Source organism: Lissotriton vulgaris, chromosome 2_1 (genome assembly GCF_964263255.1).
Source record: "Lissotriton vulgaris chromosome 2_1, aLisVul1.2, whole genome shotgun sequence".
Taxonomy (NCBI): domain Eukaryota; kingdom Metazoa; phylum Chordata; class Amphibia; order Caudata; family Salamandridae; genus Lissotriton; species Lissotriton vulgaris.
In genome coordinates, this window is record NC_141687.1 from 1189326757 (window position 1) to 1189350135 (window position 23379).

General features: G+C 50.3%; 1 protein-coding gene across 4 annotated transcripts in view; it reads right to left on the bottom strand.

The window, feature by feature from the left end:
• Nucleotides 1-23379, bottom strand: part of NFRKB (nuclear factor related to kappaB binding protein) — a 988461-nt gene that overhangs the window by 702706 nt on the left and 262376 nt on the right. The window lies entirely within an intron of this gene.

Here is a 23379-nt window from a genome sequence, read left to right on the forward strand (position 1 = left end):
ACCCTTTTCCCTGATGCCTCAAACACATTAGATTCCTTATCTGGGGGAGGAGCATCACCCGTTGTTTGTGAATTAGCCCTCTTCCGGGCATTAGAAACAACAAGAGAGTCCAACGGCAACTGTCCCTTGATGTAAGTAGGGTGACCAGGCGCCGGTTTATACTTCTTTTCAATTCTAGGGTTTATCACCCTGGCTCTCTTAGGCTCCTTAAAGATCTCCCCAGCATGCTTCAAGACACCCTTCAACATAGGCAGAGTCTTGACAGTCCTCTCTGAGACGGAAAAGGTGTCAAAAAGAAAGTCCACTTCAATGGGTCAGCATGGAGCTGGACGTCATGATTCTTCGCTGCCCTTTCAATGAGGGCATTAAACGCAGCTGAATCCTCTGTAGGCGACGTTTTTACAGCATACATCTGAGTGTCTGGGGTAGAGTGAGGATCACCTGGGTCAGCAGCAGCTGCCCAGGGTTCATTGGTATCATGTGGCTCAGTGTAGACAGGATAGCTGTATTCATCCTCATCACCTTCCCCAGTATCCACATCTGAATAAGTGGGTGAGACATCATGGCCATGTGGAGAAACCGGTTCCACAAGAACAGGGGTCGAAGTGGAATCCTTTTTCTTCTTTAGTGGAATTTTATAGGACTCCATTGGCTGTTCCGGGGCAATTTTCCGCTTATGAAGGGAAAGTCTGCCTGTTTCGGCATCGATAAATTGTTCTTGTTGCTCTTCCAACGAAGACTGTCGATGCTTTAAGGCCGGGACCACTGTCGTCGACTTCGGCACCGAGGACACCTTCTCGGGCACGTTGGTGGCCATTCTAGGGGCGAAAGCTTTCGGCGCCACTTTCGGCGGCAACGTGAAGTGAATGGGCGTCGACGCCTTCTGAGGTTTATCGACAGGCTTCGAAGGTGGAGGATCTTTTGGCCCGACACTCGAGGCCTTGTCCTTGATGCGCTTTAGGGAGTCCGCCACTTGCTTGGAGAAAGCGGCGGACGGCTGCGTCGACTCGACGGAATCCTTCGAGGCACCACTAGACGTGGACTCGTGGGTCGGTCCGCTCTTGGCCTTGTCTTGTCGACGCGGAGTCTCGAGAACCTTCGGATCACTGAGCCCTTTGTCGGTGTCGACCGTCTTCGGCGCCGATTTGTTCGGCTCGACTGCCTTGACCTTTGTCTTCGGCGTGCCAGACTTCGTCTCGACGCCCTTAAGCTGTTTCTTCGGGTTGATAACGCCCTTTTGCTCCGTCGGTGCCGACAGGTCCGAGGGCTTTGAGCCGACCAAAGCAATACGCACTTTTGGTTTCGATGGGGGCACCAGTGCTTTCACTTGCGTCGAGACCGGTGTCTTCACTTTCGGTTTCGATTTCGCAGGTTGTGGCTCCTTAGCAATGTCCGTAGCCGAGCCCGAAGGCGGGGCCGTAGAACTCACTGGAAGATCTAGGGTAAGGCCTAGTGGCGATCCCTCGACCTGAGCCTTTTGAAGTGTTTCGGCCCCAATGTCAGTTTGAGTTAGCTCCTCGCTCGAGCTATCTTCCATGGCCCCAAAGGCCCCGTCGTCGTCTCCTACCTCGTCGACGACTTCTTCCGCGTCGAGCATTTCAACATCCGCGTCGTAGTTGTATTCGACCTCCGACGCGGGATTCGACAGGCTCTCACGAACTTCCCGGTCAGATCCTTCATCATCCCCGGCATCGAATATGTCCACAGGCGCCGGTGCAGTCTGCTGGGCCTCCTGGCGCACAGCGCGACGATGCAGAAGAGTCTTCTTGGATCGAAAACGGGAACAAGCCATGCAGCTGGCTTCATCATGATCCGGCGAGACACACTTGTTGCACACCGGGTGGACGTCGATGAGGGGATACTTTGAGTTGCACACGGGACATCTCTTGAACGGACTCCGTTCCATGATGGTCCGTCGATAAGGTTTCTGGCGTCGACTGGGCCTTCAGCGTCGAAAGCACGCGGCTCTCTGGAATCCGGCTCGGAACTGAGCTGGAAGAATCGGGCACCGAACGCAAGACTATCCCGACGAAAAGCTAAAGGCCTTTTGGCCTTAAGAAAGTTTTATATCGATTCCGACTAGAGTGAACCACTATACATCCGAACCCAATGGCGGAAAAAAACAATCTGGGGATGGAGTCGATGCCCATGCCACTGTAGTCCAGGGGAGGAGCCACCTATCTTGTGATACTTCGAAGACTCTTCCAGGACAACAGTGTGCGATCATCCGGACCCAACACTAGGCGGCGATCTATGCACAGATATGAATTCAGCAGCCCACATGCCTCGAACACATGTCTAGTGGTGGTAGGCTGGTGTGTACCAGTCAGTGAACCCACCAGAGGCTGGTCGATTTTCAGGGGGCATCTCTAAGATGCCCTCTGTGTGCATTTTCTCATCAAATCCCACAATGGCATCAGTGTGGGTTTAATGTGCTGAGAAGTTTGATACCAAACTTGTCAGATTTTAGTGTAGCCATTATGGTGCTGTGGTGTTCGTAATGACAAGCTCCCAGCACCATATACTCTTAATGGCAGCCTTGCACTTACAATGTCTAAGAATGGACCTAGACACTGTAGGGGTACAGGGCTATGCACCTGTACCCTCACCACTGGCATAGGGTACCCAGCTAAAGGGGTGGCTGATCTATGCCAGGGCAGTGGGTTGTAGGCATGGCACACAGGGATGTTCTGCACCAAAACATGCAGCCTGCAAAAGAGAGGGTGGGTGGGTGGGTGGAGTGTGTGTGTGTGTGTGGTTGTGTGTGTCTGTGTGTGTGTATATGTATATATATATATATATATATATATATATATATATATATATATATATATATATCTTTATTGCGAGGTATGTATATATATATTTCCAAATCCTGCACAGCCGCCACGTCTTAACTCACGCGATGCAGTTAAAGCAGGACACGGACCCAGATTTCGTGCTCGTTAATTTTTTTATTTGCCCAAGTGTCTGAGACGCGTTTCGCAGCGCGAACGCCGCTTTTTCACATATACATAACTCGCAATAAAGATGAATGGCTAATACCTACCTGTTGCTGGCGTCTCTCGAAACATGCGACCCTTGAATTGGATTATTGACGGTTCGCTTGAGCCTGCTAGAGATACGGATATTCATCCGTCCCCTACTCCACCACCGTGATGTCGCCTGGCAGGCGAGGGGAGACTATTCAACCGCCCTTGTCCACAGAAGGGGCGCCTTGAAAATACAGGACTTCCAGTCCCAACAGGCACTGAGACATTTGGACTGCCCATCTAGGGGCGTGCCATTGTTAAAAGAGGGCTGGTACCTGCACTCCCGTGATGTGTTCGCCTTTCCTCTGAAGAAGAAGGCGGGAGCCTTCGAAACGCGTCAGGAACAACACGGCGAACTGGGATTTGATTGACATTTTCCTGAGCCTCTTTGCTATTCAAGCACGCTGTGGCAATAAAGGTGTGCTGAAGAAATCTCCTCGAGAGTTTGGTAGTGTTTTGACACGCGAGCGCACATATTTGAATGGAACCATCACCATTCTGACCACACCCGCCAGAAGGGTGCAGCAGCGCCTTGATGGTATCGAGCGTAGCGGTAACCCTGCATGAAACGCTGAGCACCGCCACGCAGCCTCACGGAAGGAGCCGTCAAGGGCAAGCATCCAGCCTGCTAGAGATACGGATATTCATCCGTCCCCTACTCCACCACCGTGATGTCGCCTGGCAGGCGAGGGGAGACTATTCAACCGCCCTTGTCCACAGAAGGGGCGCCTTGAAAATACAGGACTTCCAGTCCCAACAGGCACTGAGACATTTGGACTGCCCATCTAGGGGCGTGCCATTGTTAAAAGAGGGCTGGTACCTGCACTCCCGTGATGTGTTCGCCTTTCCTCTGAAGACGAAGGCGGGAGCCTTCGAAACGCGTCAGGAACAACACGGCGAACTGGGATTTGATTGACATTTTCCTGAGCCTCTTTGCTATTCAAGCACGCTATGGCAATAAAGGTGTGCTGAAGAAATCTCCTCGAGAGTTTGGTAGTGTTTTGACACGCGAGCGCACATATTTGAATGGAACCATCACCATTCTGACCACACCCGCCAGAAGAGTGCAGCAGCGCCTTGATGGTATCGAGCATAGGGGTAACCCTGCATGAAACGCTGAGCACCGCCACGCAGCCTCACGGAAGGAGCCGTCAAGGGCAAGCATCCAGCCTGCTAGAGATACAGATATTCATCCGTCCCCTACTCCACCACCGTGATGTCGCCTGGCAGGCGAGGGGAGACTATTCAACCGCCCTTGTCCACAGAAGGGGCGCCTTGAAAATACAGGACTTCCAGTCCCAACAGGCACTGAGACATTTGGACTGCCCATCTAGGGGCGTGCCATTGTTAAAAGAGGGCTGGTACCTGCACTCCCGTGATGTGTTCGCCTTTCCTCTGAAGAAGAAGGCGGGAGCCTTCGAAACGCGTCAGGAACAACACGGCGAACTGGGATTTGATTGACATTTTCCTGAGCCTCTTTGCTATTCAAGCACGCTGTGGCAATAAAGGTGTGCTGAAGAAATCTCCTCGAGAGTTTGGTAGTGTTTTGACACGCGAGCGCACATATATATATATATCTTTATTGCGAGGTATGTATATATATATTTCCAAATCCTGCACAGCCGCCACGTCTTAACTCACGCGATGCAGTTAAAGCAGGACACGGACCCAGATTTCGTGCTCGTTAATTTTTTTATTTGCCCAAGTGTCTGAGACGCGTTTCGCAGCGCGAACGCCGCTTGTTCACATATACATAACTCGCAATAAAGATGAATGGCTAATACCTACCTGTTGCGGGCGTCTCTCGAAACATGCGACTCTTGAATTGGATTATTGACGGTTCGCTTGAGCCGTGGAGATGCCCTGGTGTTGGCAACAGCACTCCTGCGACGACGCCAAAACGACGACGACGCTTAAGGAACAGGTGCCGATTATTGTGATAAGAAGGTCTAATGATGCCCACGCCCTGCACCACAACCCACTAGGGGATTAAGTCCTTAATTATTGGGAACGCTGCAGGCAACTCATTGCAGGAATACAAGACACTATAACGACCATGGTGGCACAAGTGTGGCCACGCCCAGTGGGCGAGATTCATGAACATTGAGTGGTGCCTTATAAACTGCCGTGCTGAAGCACCCGTTGTTTGCTGCCTTTGAGGAAGTGTTTTCAAACACGAAACGCGGCAGGCTGAAGCGGACATGAACTGTGATGGTGGGTTGCTGGCTCCATTTTACCTCGCAATAAAGATGAATGGCTGATACCTACCTGTTGCGGGCGTCTCTCGAAACAGGCAATCCTTGAATCGGATTATTGACGGCTCGCCTGGGCCGGGAGATGCCCCGGTGTTGGCAACAGCACTCCTGCGACGACGCCAAAACGACGACGACGCTTAAGGAACAGGTGTCGATTATTGTGATAAGAAGGTCTAATGATGCCCACGCCCTGCACCACGACCCACTAGGGGATTAAGTCCTTAATTATTGGGAAGCGATGCAGGGCAACTCATTGCGGGAATACAAGACACTACAACGACCATGGTGGCACAGGTGTGGCCACGCCCAGTGGGCGAAGTTCGTAAACATTGAGTGGTGCCTTATAAACTGCCGTGCTGAAGCACCCGTTATTTGCTGCCTTTTTCGGAAGTGTTTTCAAACACAAAACGCGTCAGGTTGAAGCGGACATGAACTGTGATGGTGGGTTGCTGGCTCCATTTTACCTCGCAATAAAGATGAATGGCTGATACCTACCTGTTGCGGGCGTCTCTCTAAACAGGCAACCCTTGAATTGGATATGGATATGGATATGGATATAGATATGGATATGGATATAGAGATATATATATATATATATATACATATCTATACTACTATAACAAGCATTAGAAATGCAATCGGGCTCGGATTTATTTGAGTTTGAGCTAATGGTATTGTAAATGCCAATGTATTGTTGCTATGTGTTATGGAGTGTGTTCATGTGGTGTGTACTGCCAGTGATCTCCTTGTGAGTGTGAGAATATTGCACCGTTACTGCCTGTGATGTCCTTCTTGTGAGTGTGAGAAGCTTGCACCTCTGCTGCCTGTGGTCTCCTTGTGAGTGTAAGAAGCTTGCACTGCTGCTGCCTGTGATGTCGTTCTTGTGAGTGGGAGAAGATTGCACCTCAGCTGCCTGTGGTCTCCTTGTGAGTGTAAGAAGCTTGCACAGCTGCTGCCTGTGATGTCCTACTCACTACTCTACTCTACTCACTACTCTACTCACTGCTCTGCACTCACTACTCACCTCACTACTCTACTCACTACTCTACTCACTACTCTACTCACTACTCTGCACTCACTACTCACTACTCTACTCACTACTCACTACTCTGCACTCACTACTCACTACTCTACTCACTACTCTACTCACTACTCACTACTCTACTCACTACTCACTACTCACTACTCTACTCACTACTCTGCACTCACTACTCACTACTCTGCTCACTACTCAACTCACTACTCACTACTCACTACTCTACTCACTACTCACTACTCTACTCACTACTTTCTGCTCACTACTCTACTCACTACTCTACTCACTACTCACTACTCTACTCACTACTCACTACTCACTTCTCTACTCACTACTCTGCACTCACTACTTTACTCACTACTCTACTCACCTCACTACTCTACTCACTACTCTACTCACTACTCACTACTCTACTCACTACTCACTACTCTGCACTCACTACAAACTACTCACCTCACTACTCTACTCACTACTCACTACTCTACTCACTACTCTACTCACTACTCACCACTCTGCACTCACTACTCACTACTCTACTCACTACTCTACTAACTACTCTACTAACTACTCTACTCACTACTCTACTCACTACTCTACTCACTACTCTACTCACTACTCTACTCACTACTAACTACTGTACTCCCTACTCACTACTCTGCACTCACTACTCACTACTCTACTCACTACTCACTTCTCTACTCACTAATCTGCACTCACTACTTTACTCACTACTCTACTCACTACTCACTACCCTCCGCTCACTACTCTACTCACCTCACTACTTTCTACTCACTACTCACTACTCACTACTCTACTCACTACTCACTACTCACTACTCACTACTCTACTCACTACTCACTACTCTACTCACTACTCTGCACTCACTACTCACTACTCACTACTCTGCACTCACTACTCACTAATCTGCACTCACTACTCTACTCACTACTCTACTCACTACTCTACTCACTACTCACTACTCACTACTCTGCACTCACTACTCTACTCACTACTCTGCACTCACTACTCACTACTCACTACTCTACACACTACTCACTACGCTACTCACTATTCTACTCACTACTCTACTCACTACTCTACTCACTACTCTACTCACTACTCACTACTCACTTCTCTACTCACTACTCTGCACTCACTACTTTACTCACTACTCTACTCTACTCACCTCACTACTCTACTCACTACTCTACTCACTACTCACTACTCTACTCACTACTCACTACTCTGCACTCACTACTCACTACTCTACTCACTACTCTACTCACTACTCACTACTCTGCACTCACTACTCACTACTCTGCACTCACTACTCTACTCACTACTCTACTCACTACTCACTACTCACTACTCTACTCACTACTCTACTCACTACTCTACTCACTACTCACTACTCTACTCACTACTCTACTCACTACTCACTACTCTACTCACTACTCTGCACTCACTACTCTACTCACTACTCACTACTCTACTCACTACTCTGCACTCACTACTTTACTCTCTACTCTACTCACCTCACCTCACTACTCTACTCACTACTCTACTCACTACTCACTACTCACTACTCACTACTCACTACTCACTACTCTACTCACTACTCTACTCACTACTCACTACTCACTACTCACTTCTCTACTCACTACTCTGCACTCACTACTTTACTCACTACTCTACTCACCTCACTACTCTACTCACTACTCACTACTCTACTCACTACTCACTACTCTGCACTCACTACAAACTACTCACCTCACTACTCTACTCACTACTCTACTAACTACTCTACTCCCTACTCACTACTCTGCACTCACTACTCACTACTCTACTCACTACTCACTTCTCTACTCACTAATATGGCCTCACTACTTTACTCACTACTCTACTCACTACTCACTACCCTCCACTCACTACTCTACTCACCTCACTACTTTCTACTCACTACTCTACTCACTACTCACTACTCTACTCACTACTCACTACTCTACTCACTACTCTACTCACTACTCTACTCACTACTCTGCACTCACTACTCACTACTCTGCACTCACTAATCTGCACTCACTACTCTACTCACTACTCTACTCACTACTCTACTCACTACTCACTACTCTGCACTCACTACTCACTACTCTACTCACTACTCTGCACTCACTACTCACTACTCACTACTCTACTCACTACTCACTTCTCTACTCACTACTCTGCACTCACTACTTTACTCACTACTCTACTCTACTCACCTCACTACTCTACTCACTACTCTACTCACTACTCACTACTCTACTCACTACTCACTACTCTGCACTCACTACTCACTACTCTACTCACTACTCTACTCACTACTCTACTCACTACTCACTACTCTGCACTCACTACTCACTACTCTGCACTCACTACTCTACTCACTACTCACTACTCTACTCACTACTCACTACTCTACTCACTACTCTACTCACTACTCTACTCACTACTCACTACTCACTACTACTCACTACTCTACTCACTACTCTGCACTCACTACTCACTACTCTACTCACTACTCTGCACTCACTACTGTACTCTCTACTCTACTCACCTCACCTCTCTACTCTCTACTCTACTCACCTCACCTCTCTACTCTCTACTCTACTCACCTCACTACTCACTACTCTACTCACTACTCACTACTCACCTCACTACTCACTACTCTACTCACTACTCACTACTCACTACTCTACTCACTACTCTACTCACTACTCTACTCACTACTCACTACTCTACTCACTACTCTGCACTTACTACTCTGCACTCACTACTCACTAATCTGCACTCACTACTCTACTCACTACTCTACTCACTACTCTACTCACTACTCTGCACTCACTACTCACTACTCTACTCACTACTCTGCACTCACTACTCACTACTCTGCACTCACTACTCTACTCACTACTCACTACTCTGCACTCACTACTCACTACTCTGCACTCACTACTCTACTCACTACTCACTACTCTACTCACTACTCACTACTCTACTCACTACTCTACTCACTACTCTACTCACTACTCACTACTCTACTCACTACTCACTACTCACTACTACTCACTACTCACTACTCTACTCACTACTCTGCACTCACTACTCTACTCACTACTCACTACTCTACTCACTACTCTGCACTCACTACTTTACTCTCTACTCTACTCACCTCACCTCTCTACTCTCTACTCTACTCACCTCACCTCTCTACTCACTACTCTACTCACTACTCACCTCACTACTCACCTCACTACTCACTACTCTACTCACTACTCACTACTCACTACTCTACTCACTACTCTACTCACTACTCTACTCACTACTCACTACTCTGCACTTACTACTCTGCACTCACTACTCACTAATCTGCACTCACTACTCTACTCACTACTCTACTCACTACTCTACTCACTACTCTGCACTCACTACTCACTACTCTACTCACTACTCTGCACTCACTACTCTACTCACTACTCTACTCACTACTCACTACTCACTACTCACTACTCACTACTCTACTCACTACTCACTACTCACTACTCTACTCACTACTCACTACTCTGCACTCACTACTCACTACTCTACTCACTACTCTACTCACTACTCTACTCACTACTCACTACTCACTACTCACTACTCACTACTCTACTCACTACTCTACTCACTACTCTACTCACTACTCACTACTCACCTCACTACTCACTACTCACTACTCTACTCACTACTCTACTCACTACTCTACTCACTACTCTACTCACTACTCACTACTCACTACTCTGCCCTCACTACTCTGCCCTCACTACTCTGCACTCACTACTCTGCCCTCACTACTCTGCCCTCACTACTCTGCACTCACTACTCTGCCCTCACTACTCTGCCCTCACTACTCTGCCCTCACTACTCTGCCCTCACTACTCTGCCCTCACTACTCTGCACTCTGCCCTCACTACTCTGCACTCTGCCCTCACTACTCTGCACTCTGCCCTCACTACTCTGCCCTCACTAGTCTGCCCTCACTAGTCTGCCCTCACTACTCTGCCCTCACTACTCTGCCCTCACTACTCTGCACTCTGCCCTCACTACTCTGCACTCTGCCCTCACTACTCTGCCCTCACTACTCTGCCCTCACTACTCTGCCCTCACTACTCTGCCCTCACTACTCTGCCCTCACTACTCTGCCCTCACTACTCTGCCCTCTGCCCTCACTACTCTGGCCTCACTACTCTGCACTCTGCCCTCACTACTCTGCCCTCACTACTCTGCCCTCACTACTCTGCCCTCACTACTCTGCCCTCACTACTCTGCCCTCACTACTCTGCACTCTGCCCTCACTACTCTGCACTCTGCCCTCACTACTCTGCCCTCACTACTCTGCCCTCACTACTCTGCCCACACTACTCTGCCCTCACTACTCTGCCCTCACTACTCTGCGCTCTGCCCTCACTACTCTGCGCTCTGCCCTCACTACTCTGCGCTCTGCCCTCACTACTCTGCCCTCACTACTCTGCCCTCACTACTCTGCACTCTGCCCTCACTACTCTGCACTCTGCCCTCACTACTCTGCCCTCACTACTCTGCACTCACTACTCTGCACTCACTACTCTGCCCTCACTACTCTGCACTCTGCCCTCACTACTCTGCACTCTGCCCTCTGCACTCTGCCCTCACTACTCTGCGTGGGGAGGTGGTCAAAGGAGTGTCTAAAAAAACAAAATATTCTGCAACTTTTTATGGTCTTTCATCTTCAGACCACACAGCTTAAATGAAAATTAAATGCAAGTTAATGTAATCAGTAAAAAATAATTGTACATTATGAAAACTCTATTAGTTAATGAATTGCGCCAGAGAGCCACAGAATTGAATCATGTGGTGTGTTGGAGAATAGTGTCTTGTGTATATTTAGTGCTACAAGGTACCAGTATGTCAGAAAAAACAATGAACATATAAGCCATTATTTTAAACTTGCATTACACACAGAATAAGATAGACTGTTACAAAGGGTGCAAAAATGTTCAAGATTTAAAAAAGTGCTGCCAAAATATAGAAGTTTGTAATACAAAGACAGTATGTAGTACAATTTATTTTATATAACTGTCTTAAAACCACACATTTACAGCTTACCTAGTTGCTCCCTCACAATACCTCTCAAAAAGAATAAATCTGTGTCAGCAGGAAGCAATTTTTTTATAACTGTCTTTTAGCACACATTTCACAGCATAGGTGGTAGCTCCCTTGCAATACCTCTCAAAAAGAATAATTGTATTTCACCAGGATGCTTCAAGTGATTTCATCAAATAAAGCCAGCTTCCAAGCACCCTTTACATGTGCAGATTGACCGGTTGCGCACATTTACATTTCTTCCAGGCAGCAGGCACCCTGGCAAGAAGGCTTGTTCAGCTGTCTGCGCTTCGGCTTCACAGCACAGGAGACTTTCTGCCCTACCTTCAGGGGAAGCGTGTCAACTGTCTGAATTACCTGCCACGGGACGGTTGTCTTTTCACAAAAGTTGGGGAACCGTTTTTCTAAAATTAAAAAAGTATGGCCACGTCGTGCCCCATAGACCCTCCCATCCCCATCGCCCACTTTGACCACTGGCGGGGGGGGAGGGGGGTGTACTAAAATCGAAAGCTGCATTGCTTCTTATAATGCCTTTTCAAATGTTGCAATAGATGTTGTAAAGGGCTGCGGGTGAAAACTAGCAACCTATGAAAACGATAGTAAAGGTTTTCCCTTTTCCAATAATTCGCGGCTTTCTGTGAAATAGGAACAATGGGTCCTAGTTATCGGGGGTTTCCCTGCAAACGCTGTTTTGCAGCGCAAACATTTTCCATCCAATCAGGAAACAGGAGTTTTGGGGATGTGCACAATAAATACAGCCGCAGGAATGCTCCTGTCCTCGCTATTCGCCCCACTGTTCAGAAAACCAGAAGAGCCGTCAGTGCCGAGGTCTCTGCAGTACAGCCATGGACCAGAAGGTGGCGCTCCTGCTCTGGGCAATGCTGCTCCTGGCAGCAGATACTGAAGGTAAAGTGGGGATAACGAACTCTGCCAGGCGCATATCTCGGTTTTATTATTTACGGTGACCCGGGCAGGGACATCTTAAGGATTTTGGGGGCCCTGGGCCAATCATGTTTTGGGGGCCCCTTTTCGAACAGCTTTGAAATAATGATCCAGTTTCAGCTCTTTCATGCCCTCTTTGCACAGACACAGTGGTCTAAATTCTAAATGTGTTTACATCTAATATTCAGAGATGGTGGCTGTTTTGTGATATTGTAACACAGAAACAGCTCATTAATATTACTGCAAATAATCTGTGACACCCTTCCATTTCTGATATATGAGGTCCTGTTTTTAACTAAAAGAAACTTTTTTATGGATGAGCATGAAACATAAATAAATTTCTCTCAAAAACGTCTGTAATAGACAGTTAAACATCACCCACATTAGAGAATAAATTGAAGGAAAACTGTATTTAAAACAATCTGCTTAAGAATTATTCAAGGTCACCAGGGTAAGACTCCCTGCAAAGCAGAGCTGCCTCTATAGGGGCCCCTCCATAATGTTGGGGCCCTGGGCCAGAGCCCACTTTGCCCAAGCCTTAAAACGTCTCTGGACCCGGGCCCAATCTCCGTATTCCATATGCACGCACTTTGACTGTTAGTTTTTCTGGCGGGTGTTTCTCAGCACACAGGGACGCTATCAAGTCACAGTGCAGGCTTTATGAACGAGTACTTTTTACAGCAAAATCTCCGTTTCGCTCTGAAAACATTAAACTAGTGGGAAATATAACTATTTTGAGAACCTTTACTAACTCTTTGTGTATTGTCACCAGTATCTCGGCTAGTCGAGCTTTCTGTGGACACCTGGCAATCCGGCCGCATTCCACGCTCAGAGACGAAAAAAAAAAAGAACTACAGTTTGGACGAGCATGTATGAGTCATCTTCTGTGAGCCTCGCCTGCTGCCTCTCGTCATTTAACATTGAACGCGCTCACCGCTGTGAACGCGCTCGCATCATCTGGATTGCATTACACGGCCACTCTGACAGCTCCTAATTAAGATGAATCACTCTCCGTGCTCGTTCGCGAACAGAAAATGCCAACTCGGGCACGCGTACATTGCATACAGCCTATCACGTCAACGCTACTGAATACACAGCACAGCGAAGACGAATCACTAGGCAGATGCCCAAAAAATCTAAGGAATGTCCCAGCCGGAGTCCTTTCTGAAACTTTTTTTTCTAAATACTAAAGAGCTCGCAAGCTCCTCCTACACTCCGTGTAGGGGAGGCCCGAGCCCTAATAAAGGAAGAACTTTCAGCCTTTGAGGCGGGTAAACTCGGGAACCACAGCGCCAATCCACACACCCAATACACCGTTGGAATCGTCAGGGTGTGTAGATGGTTATAGGCTATATACATTTTTTTTTTAAACGTTATTTAAAAAATTGACAGTAAAAAAAAAGTAGTCCCGCCGAAGTAGCGCCGGCCGTGCTCACATCAGGAGCGCGGGGAGGAACGGCGTCCAGGAGCGCGACGAGGAGCGGCGGACATGGCGCGGGGGAGTAGTTGTGACGTGAGGAGCAGCGGACAGGCCAGCGGCAGTGCGAGCAGCGGACAGGCTGGACGAGCGGCGGCTGAGGTAAGGGGACCCATGTCGGGGCAGGCGGGGGTCGGGGCAGGCGGGGGAGGGGCTGCTGGAGCTGGACAATGTCGGGGCGGGTGGGGGTCTGGGAAGCCTGTTGCTCCCGGACAAGGTCGGGACGGGCTGCTAGTATATATATATATCTAGTAGGGTCCTGCGTGCAGAGGCAGTAGGAAACATTAGGAAGTTCAGAAAAAGTGAAACCACAATGTACTTGAGGTCTCCAGGACTAGGGAACTTTGTTGGCACCGGTGGTCCATTTCAACTTGGGCAGAGGAGACAGGTGCAGTGGTGGCTTCAGGTGTCAGGTTTTGGCGGTTCCGGAGGCTTTAGTGCCTCCTCTTTTGGAGATTATTTAGAACAGGTCTGCTGCTCACTTGATGTCTTGAGTCTTTTTCGAAGGCAGGCAACCCTCCCAAGTGTCTGGAGTCACAGCTACAGGATAAGTCGACTTTGGTACAGTTTTCTACGAGAGATGCAGACAGGTTGGCAGGGTTAGTACCACATCAGCTACTTCTTCTAGGCTTTTGCAGCTCTTCGGTGTTGTCTCTCGTCTGAGGTCATCGTGATCTGCTTCTTGTGCCAGGGGCTCCCCCAAAAACTGAATTTAGGGATGTGTAGGGTAGTATGCAATGGGCTACTGACTCTAGGGGTCACTACGCCCCCTTTTACGACCACATCCTGTAGGAAGTGGGTATAACCCTGTTCCAGGATTTCTAAGCAAGGATGGCTACTTCTTGAAAAGTGGTGGCCACCTCACAGTAGCCCACCTTAGAGGTGGTACTAGCCTCAAGGTGGCACGCCTACCTGACTAGCTAATTTTTCTGTCTGTCAAGGTGCCAAGGGGGCTTTAGACAGGCTTCCTCTCCTGTGAGGGGAGTACGATTCGCTTTCCAAAGGCAGCAGCTCCTTTAAAACTCACGGTTCAAGTAGGCTAATCAGCAGGTCATCTGTGTAAGGGAGTGTAACACCCTCTTCCTGGACAGGCTTTGGTGGAGCGAAAACTCTCACCCTAGGTCAGAACAGCGTCTGGGGTAGCAGGCTGGCAGAAACCAGTCAGCAAGGACACCAGAATTGGTAGCTTTTCAGAGGGCATCTCTGAGGTTTGCTCTGTGTGCATGTATTGGTAAATCAGTGTGGGTTTACCAATACAATATGTTTGCTAACAGACATCCCTATTGTCAGTTAAGCCATTATGTAGCTGGGGAACTTGTTTTCACCAGTCTCCTGCACATGTTTTAACATGACTTTCCTGATCACTTGTCCTAGCAGTAACAGGATCGACCAGCACAGGGGCATATCTGCTCATGCAGGTATGCCCTTACATGCAATATTTAGCACCCTGCCTTAGGGTGCTCCCAGATTTAATCCTCTTCCTGCATGATCTGTGTAAGCACGATATAAAGGCTAAGTCTGGAACCTATTAAACATTTGATTGACTGTTTGGAACCACCTCAGAGGAGGGTTCAAATATCAATGATAATTGCTTGGACTGACAGTGGATTGGCCATGAAGTCCTTGATTGATCAAAATCTTGAGAACTTGAATGTTGCATGGAAGGCGATTGACTAGCTCAGACCATAGGTGCAGGCCAAAGATTGCTTCAGGATCCTCTTCAATCAAAGGTAGTGCTGACAACCCATAGGGCAAAGAAACTTGTGATTCATGGACAACACTTTGCAGGTGGATGTACTCTACACCAAGAACAGCTGGATACTAGCTGGGAATTCAATCTACTGCCCTATGAGGGAAGATCATGCTCTGCTCCTTGTTGAGACAAGAGTGCCTGCTTGCCCGAAAGCCAAAGCCCAGCTAATAGCTTGTCTAAAGAGGTTGTTACAAGCGTCACCTAGCACGTCTTAAAAACACAGCCAAAGCATTAAATCATGCACTGCAGCATCTAAATGACAATTGGACTGCTCATTGCTTTGAGTCACAGTTCAGATTTATCAAAGTCAAACTAATGTTTGGTCTAACATAGAGGCCTGCAACATGTATAGTGAAGCTATCCAAGATGCTTAATATAGCAAAACTGCAACATTTTGGGATTGGCTAATTTTACCTCGGTTCAACTCACAGCAACACGGACTGGTAAAGTTTAACTTAAAGCAGTAGCTAATGCTTATGATTCACTTTTTTCTTCCTTTGTAATAAATTGTGTAGTGCAACTTAAGGGTCGATCAAATGATACAAATGAAGGATCAGAAATCAAAGTTAATCCCTGATTCACACTTTTCTAGGTGGCCCGGACAGAGTTGGCTCTACATAAGCACAGGAAAGTTGCGCTGAGAAGTAGACCGACAACTGAAAGGATTTGAGGCAAAAGTAAAGTTCAAATTCAAGAGCATCTGTTTTCAAACAGCCCTGGCTGACTTTAAAAAAAGAAAATGACCATGTTCATTGAAGGAAATTATCTATTTAAGCACACTTGACCTCATTTGAATGGTTTCTACATTAATGTATCAGTCAGAAATCTACACAACTTCTACTGATTTACGTTTGTGATTCTAGAGTCTTCTGAACATGACATGGTCTGGTAAACAGTGCAGGTTGGTTATGTAGTACTCAAAACGAAACATTAGATCAAGTTCCCTGTAAACATCTGAGGTTAATATTGTATTCAGAATGGGGAGTTTCTATATAATCAAGGGGTTCTATTAGCACGTATTGCACAAGACTCACATGAATAACCACATTTTGGAATAACAAATATGTACTTATAGCACAAGACTTACATGAATAACCACATTTTGGAATAACAAATAGTTATCATAGTGTTATATTTAAAATAATCAGACAGGTGGCCAAGATGGCGTCGGAGTAAGACGTGCTTTCGAGTCGCTCCGGCGCCCGACCTGCTAAGCATTGTACAGCATCGCCTTCAGGGCGCCAATCGGCTCTGACACGGTCGCAGAGGCCAGCGGCATCGAGTGGAGTGGCCCGGTGTCCCCGACGAGTCCCGGAGTGGCCGTACGACGCCACCAGGTGCACTTCATCATCGGGCCTGTTGAGCACCGGCCTTGCGTGGGAGAGACGCCGCCTTTGAGTGCAGTGACTCGGCGCCGGCTGGGCGTGGCTCGCGGAGTGGCGGACGTCCTCTGCCTCCCCTCGCCATCGAGGTCCCTCCTCTACACCGGGACACTGGTTTGATGGTGAGCTCCTTGCTGTGAAGGGCTGAGAGGCTCGGCAGAAGGCCGACCACGTGGAGGGTGAGCCTCGGATCTCTGGCGAGGCCGAGCGATCTGATCGCGGCTACTTCTGAACAACACGTCGGCGCCCTCCACGATCTCTGCTGGGTCGAAGGGTCCTCCCCGTCCCTGTGAGTGCTGTACCGCCTGGGGTGGCCTCGTGCCCTGTACCGCCTGCGACTCGGGGTTGTTGGCTCTGCACGGAGCGCCCGGGCCTGAACATTGGTTGATTTCAGAGGCCTGCTCTGCCCACATTGTCCGGTGATAGTGGACTACGTTGTGCATTGGCGGTATCGAGGGGTTGAGTTGGTGGCCCGGCTGTGTGGGACGGGGACTCCGGACCTGCTGTCGTCCTTCTGGATCCCTGGCGGAAGGCTCCCACGCCGCCATCTTAACCGGGCGGCTGCTGCTCGTGACGCAGGTGCTTCTGAGCGGCCTACATCTTCGGCAGCCTTGATTCCACAGCTCCGCCGCGATGTCGAACTTGCCGCGCAAGGGGAGGACGATGAAAGACGGAGCCTCTAAGGCATCGCAACCGCCATCTTCTCCCGGAGCCAGTGGTTCGGCCAGACAGACGGACGAGGAGGCGCCCGCCACCAAGGCGTTCATGTCAGAACTCTTTGCCTCTATCAAGGAGGATATCTCCGAGCTTCGTGCTCAACTAGCGACGGACCTACGGGAGGTCCGGAGAGATGTAGACGGCATTGGTGAGCGGGTGGCCACCTTAGAAGATCATGACTTAAGTATGGCGAATGACGTTCATCAATTGCAACAAGATGTTCTTCGCCTTACCGACCAGAACCTGAACCTGCAAGCATACGCCGAGGACCTGGAGAACCGCTCCAAGAGAAACAACATCCGTATCAGAGCGGTCCCTTGGGACGGGGAGGCTGGAGACTTGAGAGAATATGTGCAGGCCCTCTTCCTACAAGTATTGGATGAGGAGGACGTTCAGGAGATCAAGTTGGATAGGGTGCACAGAGTTGGCCTGCCTAGGCGAGGTGGCCCCCCCTCGGACATCCTCGCGTGTGTCCACGACTTCCAAACGAAAGAACGTATCCTCCGGAAGGCTAGGGCCATCACCACCCTGCAATTTCGTGACCACCGGCCGCAGCTGTTACAGGACCTGGCGGCGTCCACGCTTCAAAAACTGAGAGAATTCAGGCCAGTGACTGCTTTTCTGAGAGAGCGTGGCGTCTCCTACTCCTGGGGTCACCCCTTCCGGATTATATTTCGATGGCAGAACAGACTGGTGCAGATTCGCTCCCTGAAGGCCGCGAGGGAGCTGCTGGGGCTGGAGGAGGACCCTTCGTCTCAAACGGCACAGTCCTCACCATCGCGGCGACGGCGTCGCTCTTCATCATGGCACCGGGTTGGCTCTTCCCCGGACCGGCTGCGTCCGGACCACTCTGTCAGCTTGCAAGAGAGGGGGTCAGCGGTGGCGTCGGTGGCCTCGGCCACGCTTGCAGACACTCAGCAGAGCTCTGGAGCGGCATGATCCCTGACTTCTTCGATGGTCGGGCGCCGGAGGGTCTCTGTCCCTACGGCCCTGGGGTACTATGGTACTTTTGGAGAAGACACCCCGGGCCTTGGCCCTGGGGGCCCCCTAACCGGTGCCCCCACCCCGATTCCAGTCTGATGTGGACCTTGTGCCCTGTGGCCCATTGGAACTGCTGAATGTTCGATTCAGGTTACGGGCCTTGAGCTCTGTTTTTTTGGTTTTCGGGTTGTTGTTGGGGGGCGGGACAGTTCGTGCTCTGAGTGTGGGTACGGTGGCAGGGAGGTTGGGGTTGGGGGTAAGGGGCGGTGTGGTGGCGACCGTGTGTGGTGGATGCATGTTGTTGGTGGCTTCGATGCTATTTGCCTTTGCGTTTTTTCCTTCGCTCTATGATGGTGCTTCTTCAGCTCTTGCGCTCTGTGGAAGAGGGGCCGTCCTGGGAGGCTGGGGGAGAGTGCGTGTGGCCCCCCCTGTGCGGTTTTGGCTGGGGTCTCTTCCTTGGTTCCCTGTGAGTAGCTGTGCCCGATGGGATTGGGATCCGGTGTGTGCCGGGGGTCTAGGTGTGGAGCGTGGTTGTCTGGACGTATACATAGCATGGAGTTTTAGTTCCCTATTATGCCTGTTAGCATAGGCACCTGGAACGTGAAGGGCCTTAATTCCCCACAGAAGCGGCAGAAGCTTTGGAAGTACATTTCGGACCATCACCTAGATGTGGTTGCTCTCCAGGAAACCCACCTGGCTAGGAGGGACGAAATGAGACTTCGTCATAGGCAGTTCCCCCTTATCTACATGGCGTCCGCGCCCACGAAGCATAGAGGGGTGGCCCTCCTCTTCCGGGCTTCCCTTCACTTTCAGCCCCTGGGGGTGAATGTTGATAAAGAGGGTCGTTGGCTGATGGTGAAGGGGACGTTGTATGGTCGCCTGTGTACTTTTGTCGTGGTGTATGCTCCAAATACAGGTCAGAATGGCTTTCTGCAGTGCTTGTTAGATAAGATGGGGGACTTTGTGGACGGGCACCTAATCATGCTGGGAGACTTCAACATGGTGTGGGACAGGGACTTGGATAGTTCTGGGGCGCGCAGGGCAGACACTGGCGTCTTCTCGGAGGAAACACAGCGTCAGGTGGGTGAAATGGGGCTGGTAGACAGCTGGCGCTTTGTCCACGCACAGGCCAGAGACTATACTTTCTTCTCTCACGTCCATCGCTCATACTCCCGCATAGACTATATTTTGGTTAACCAGGCTCTCAGGGGGGACATACGACTGACTGATATCTTTCCGCTCTCGCTGTCGGATCATAGCTTGGTGGTCCTGGGACTGCATTGGGCCGCGGGGGGAGAAGGTTGGCGGAAATGGTACTTCCCGGCGGCTCTAGTGAGGGATGAGGTGTCCTGCAAGGCATTGCGGAAGGCTATTGGTGACTTTTTTATCCTCAATCCTCCTTCTGACACGTCGGTGTATAACACGTGGGACGCGTGCAAGGCCTCCCTGCGGGGCACGTGCCTCGCTCTCAACGCGACCCTTAATAAACTGCGGCGGGAAGAGAGGGAGGCTCTGGAGACGGAGCTTGCCACCTTAGAACAGGCCCACAAGGCGAACCCCTCCAGGGTGACCCTGCGCCCCCTGACGGCGGTGCGAGGGAAACTGAAGGCCCATTATAACAACAGGGCGGAATTCACTCTTCTGCGCCTTCGGCGTACCTCCTACTCTCAAGGCAATAAGGTTGGGCGCCACCTTGCTCGGCAGCTTCGTGACAAACGCGAAAGGGATTATATAGGGGGCGTGCGTGACCACGCGGGCTCTGTTCAGCATAAAGACGAGGACAAGGCGGCCATATTTGGTCGCTTTTATGAAGCGCTCTACTCGAGCGACGCTCTCGACCCGGAAGCTCAATCCAAGTTTCTGGAAGGTCTGCCTATCCCGAGAGTTTCCAGAGAATGGAATGACCTGTTGGCCTCCCCCATCTCTCGGGAGGAGGTTTTGGATGCCATCAAGGCCTTGAAGCTACATAAGGCCCCTGGGCCTGACGGCTATACGGCCCTATTCTATAAGACGTTCGCGCCCGACATCTGCGACTACTTAATCTCCCTTTTCAACGCGATGGCAACTGATGGTAGAACCACGGACTCTATGGCCGAAGCGTTGATTACTATTATCCCCAAACCAGGCAAGGACCTTACCTCCTGTGCTTCTTACCGTCCGATAGCGCTCCTTAACCTGGACGCTAAACTGTACTCCTCCATCCTGGCGGGCAGGCTGCAAGACCTGATGCCTGCTTTGATCCATCCTGATCAGTCTGGCTTCATTAAGGGTAGGCAGACTCATGACAATCTGCGGCGCGTCGTCCATTTAATTGAAAAAGCGGAACGGTTCCGCATACCGGCAGTGTTGGTAGGGCTTGACGCGGAGAAGGCCTTTGACCGCGTTGATTGGGGGTTCCTGCACCGAACGCTGGTGGCCTTCGGGTTCTCGCCCCATTTTATAAGGATGATTGAGGCCAACTACAATAGCCCTACCTCCCGAGTGTTGGTTAACGGCCATAGGTCCGGGAGTTTTCGTCATTCCCGAGGGACGCGCCAGGGCTGTCCCCTCTCGCCCCTTCTTTTTGCCCTTAGCATAGAACCATTGGCTATGGCGATACGGGAGAATGAGCGGATTCGAGGGCTCCCCTTTACGGGCGAGCAGCACAAGATCTCGCTCTTTGCCGATGACGTCCTGTTGTCCCTTCGAGACCCGGCGATGTCACTACCCCATGTCCACACGGTGCTCTCTGAATACGAAGCGGTGGCGGGGTTTAAGGTCAACTTTGACAAGTCCTACATCTTAAACTTGACCTTGCCGCCGGGGGAGGTGCCACAGATCCGGCTGCTTACTCCGCTCTCGTGGACGTCATCATCCTTGCTCTACCTGGGAGTGCGGCTGACCTCTACCATAGGTGCCCTGTTCCAGGCTAACTTCCCCCCGATGTTGGCATCGATTCGGGCGGAACTGGACCGATGGAAGCCCAAATTTATCTCATGGCTGGGTAGGGTTCATGCACTCAAAATGGTTCTTCTGCCCAAGCTCCTTTACCTTTTTCAGGCCTTGCCTATCACGATAGGGCTGGACTACTTTCGTCGGCTGAAGACCGTGATGCTGAAGTATGTCTGGCAAGGCGGCCGGGCGCGGCTTCCGTTTACGGTTCTCCGACGCCCGCGGTTGGAGGGAGGAGTGGGCTTTCCGGACATGCATTTGTATTACAAAGCTGCCCAGTTGAGAGTCCTTGTGGAGTGGTCCCAACAGCTCTCGGAGAAGCACTGGCTCCACATGGATCGGAGTGTTGCGGGTCGTTCCATCTGGGACTTGGCCTGGAAGCCTAAGGTGGACCGGCCCAGAAACGCGTACATTAGCACTCCCACCAGCACAGTGTTAAAGGTCTGGGACACGGTGAGTAGCGATGACCGGTGGACCACATTCCCGTCCCCGTTCACCCCGATTCATTTCAATCCGGCCTTCCCCCCGGCGTTGACGGAGGGTCCCTTTGAGACTTGGAGGGAGGGTGGCTGTAGAGCCCTCACCCACCTGTTCCATGGCACCGAACCCCTCACTTTCCACAACTGTATGAGGGATTATGGTGTTCTGCCGACGGAGCGCTTTAGACATCTTCAGCTCTTGCACTGGGCGACGTCGCCTGGTGTGGTGGATGCCGCTACCAGACCCTTGACGAAATTCGAAACTTTCCTCCTTCGCACATCCACCATGAAAGGGGCGATCTCTTTTCTATATGGGCTGCTGTTAGACACTACTATGTCTCCACGGCCTCGATATCAGGATCACTGGGAGACCACACTGGAGAGGGACATTTCCGACAGCGAGTGGAGGAGCTTATGGCGGGACGTGACGACACATAACCACTCTACCGACCTCAGGGAGGCCCACATGAAGCTCCTCTTCGACTGGTACTTATACCCATCTAAACTACACCGCATATTTCCAACGACCTCAGATAGGTGCTGGCGGGGCTGCGGGATGTTGGGGGACTTCAGACGTATATGGTGGGACTGTCCCACCATCCGGCCGTTCTGGGCCGAGGTTCTCTCCCACATTAAAGATATTCTGGGCTACCCACTCCCCAACTCCATGGACTTTGTTTTACTAGGCCTTAGGGACCCATTGCTTGAACACCAGACTAGGGCGGATAAGCGCATTATGTGGTTATGTTTGGGAGCAGCTAAGTTGACCTTGGCAGACGCTTGGAAAAGCCTGTCTGCCCCTGCCGTCTCTTTGTGGCACGCCCGGCTGTGGCGTTTGCTGAGTTTGGAGCGACTCTCAGACATTTTCCTGGGGAATTTTAAAAACTTTATGTTTAATTGGGGCCCCTTGGTGAGGTTTTTGTCCCGAGGCCTATCTTCGGCAGTTTGTCCGTCAGCGCTGCGGGCACTTCATCTTTTCCAAATTTGATTAAAGACGTGACTGTTGTGGACTGTGTGAATGTTGGTCGCCACCACTGGGTAGGAGATGGGAGGTGGGGAGGGTAAGAGGGTAGGGGGGGGTAGTTGGGGAAGTTGTTTCTTTTTTTCTCTCTCCTGTTGCGACTTGCTGCGCCTTCGGAATGAACACTATGACTCAGATGAGGCTTGGGTTGCTCTTCCCGGCTGGGGGCAATGCATCAACTGTTGGAATTTCCAGGCACAATTTGGACACTGT